We start from the raw sequence: 2,500 nt of genomic DNA on the forward strand, positions 1-2,500 counted from the left end.
GCCACAAAACTATTGGGGTGAAAGCAGACAACACGAGCAGTGCCAAGTGAGGTACAGCCGTGTTAGGCTGCACAGGGCTCCTTGAAATGGTTTTAATGTATACCAGGTCAGACTGTATTTATTTGTTAGGAAATCATTATGCAAAACAAACACTTAGAGGAAACAGTAGTGCAGCAGCACGGATACATTGTAAATACAGCACTGCCCTTCAGCTGAAAGTAAACCACCGGAATCTGCGGGGCTTAAAATATGTGTATAAAAGTGCAATTTTATCTGTAACGTAATTTCATTTAGAAGCATACAAATCACAATTTGCCATAATCAAATAACGCTGCAGCGCTTATATTCTAATTAAAAAATAATCTCTGATATTTAATTTAGCAACCTGGAGGACTTTACCAGCAGAATTATGGCTACAACGGCTCAGCCAGAGTGGGAATTTTTGAAGTAACACTCCTAAAATTTATTATTAAACAAGCAGATGATACACTATCAGATATATATTAAAACAAGTATTGTACCCAGTTATTAATTTGCACTATTCACTTTTAAATGCAGCAAATACCTCATTAATTTAATTTTAGGTGCCCACCAGTTTATATTGCATTTTACAGTCTAGAAGGCAATTTACTATTAACTGGCAATTACATACAGAATGATTGTTAATTCTGCTCCTAAGTGCTAGCTGCTTGAAAATTGTTATCTCTCTCTAATTTTTGACCTTCTTACAACAGGGGTGAGGTACACTGGGAATACAAAGGACTAGTAGAGAAGAGCTGGACATGTCATTTGTGACTCATTCTTTTAATTCACCGTGCTAATCAACTGAACTGCCACAATCTCCCAAGGTAATTGTATCTTTATAATAGTTGAAAGCAGTGGGCAAAAAGGCATGGATAGATGGGGAAAGGCCTTCCCTTTGCCTGCTGAGAAACAGCGCGATACTCTTTCTGCAAGAGACTAATGGGGCCTTTTTAGAAAAATCTGGAACTTTCATATCGCTGTACCCTGATCATTTAATGTCTCAACTTCTGTACTTACAAAGGCTTTGTACACCACACTACACTCTTGTTTCATTATTCTGCAGCCTTGTTGCCCTATGGTCTACCTCCTGCAGGGAAGGTTAAATGTTAGAGTGCCAAGCCAGACTGCAAGCATGGTGGGACACTGATGGGAAACAGATGCCCTGGGGATTCAGCCCCTCCCTCGTATAGGACTACATAATTTTCATTTTCTGAAATACAGTGAGGCTTGGCTTAGTTCTCAATGGCAGCTGTAATTTCCAAAGCCTATCTCATTCACCCTATCACTTCAGGATAAAGCAAATCAGGCAGAAGTTTCGCAGGCAGACAGGCTCTGCCTTTGTCTTGCTGTTTCCTGAGTGTTGGGATATAGGCAGTTGTCTCCCTCAAAAGCTTTTTTAAATGTGCTCTCCCATTAGAGCATTAGTAATGTAACATCATTACATCTTAATGACAGGAGAAATTCCTGATATTCTCACAGTTCTTTGGAACATCTTTACCCAGCAAGAAAAGAGAAGGATGATCCCAGGAAAGACAAAAAACAAATGGCATTTCCTTACAGTTTTCCTTGCTTATTGTCATTTACACGATACCAAGAGGTGCAATATAACAAAACCTTCTAAATTTGCAAAATCAGCATTGAAGACATCAGTTAAAGGCATTACTACAAAACAATTCAAAACTCAGACTACACACTGGGAGCCAGATTGTCATCTGGTTCGAATCTGCGGCTTTCCTTGTGTGCAATGGAATGACACCAGCTCACAACAGCTACAAAACCTGGAACTTACTCCAAGGCTCCTAATTCATTCACTTTATGTTTTGCTGACTGTGTACCTTAGCTCAAGAGCCACACTCCTCATGACATCCTGCTGTAGCTTTGTCCAATCTACATTTACAACAGCATTTTTAAGACTCTATAATCTTGACCACATGCAGTTATCACTTTCCAGCAAAACGTATTAAATAATGTCACTTAGAAATACATTACTAGCACCAAAAGGACCACGGCAACTGCCTCCACATTTGGTAACTGCTACACAGGTGAGGATACGAGGTTCAGTTTTGCTCAGGTTGTAATTTCTTTGGGGATAGATGGGAAATGCAGACGTCCACAGCTGCTTGGGCTACACCATTCTGAGATGCTACCTTCACTTACTTACAAGTTCAGCAAGGGAACTTGCATGGAAAAACATATCTTTGTTGTGTTGACTGTTAAGTCTTAACTTAAAACTACCCAGGAACCCACTTCTCCCATTAGATCAAATTTAACAGACAGAAACAGTTGCAGTCTAGTGGGAAAATATTCATCAAAATGCACATCATCTGCACATCGTCTGCAATCTGCATTATCTATCCAATAAGCACCAAGAACTCTGCCAGAATCCCTACAGTCTGTCAAGTAAACAGTTAAAGGCGATTTGTTTTTGAAAGGGAGATTGATTCATCAGATCAAATTTATTACCTAGAATCCTCAT

The 2,500-nt window shown here is 39.5% G+C and overlaps 1 protein-coding gene and 1 long non-coding RNA gene across 31 annotated transcripts in view; one reads left to right on the forward strand and one right to left on the reverse strand.

Moving 5' to 3' along the window:
- Positions 1 to 2,500, forward strand: part of LOC146760028 (uncharacterized) — a 54,862-nt gene that overhangs the window by 31,287 nt on the left and 21,075 nt on the right. Inside the window, exon 8 of the long non-coding RNA XR_014948998.1 lies at positions 735 to 848. This is a non-coding gene — a long non-coding RNA (uncharacterized LOC146760028). The remainder of the gene's footprint in view (positions 1 to 734; positions 849 to 2,500) is intronic.
- Positions 1 to 2,500, reverse strand: part of EBF3 (EBF transcription factor 3) — a 113,090-nt gene that overhangs the window by 29,382 nt on the left and 81,208 nt on the right. The window lies entirely within an intron of this gene.

Source organism: Coturnix japonica, chromosome 8, assembly GCF_054131305.1.
Source record: "Coturnix japonica strain WE chromosome 8, WE-NBRP24, whole genome shotgun sequence".
NCBI lineage: Eukaryota > Metazoa > Chordata > Aves > Galliformes > Phasianidae > Coturnix > Coturnix japonica.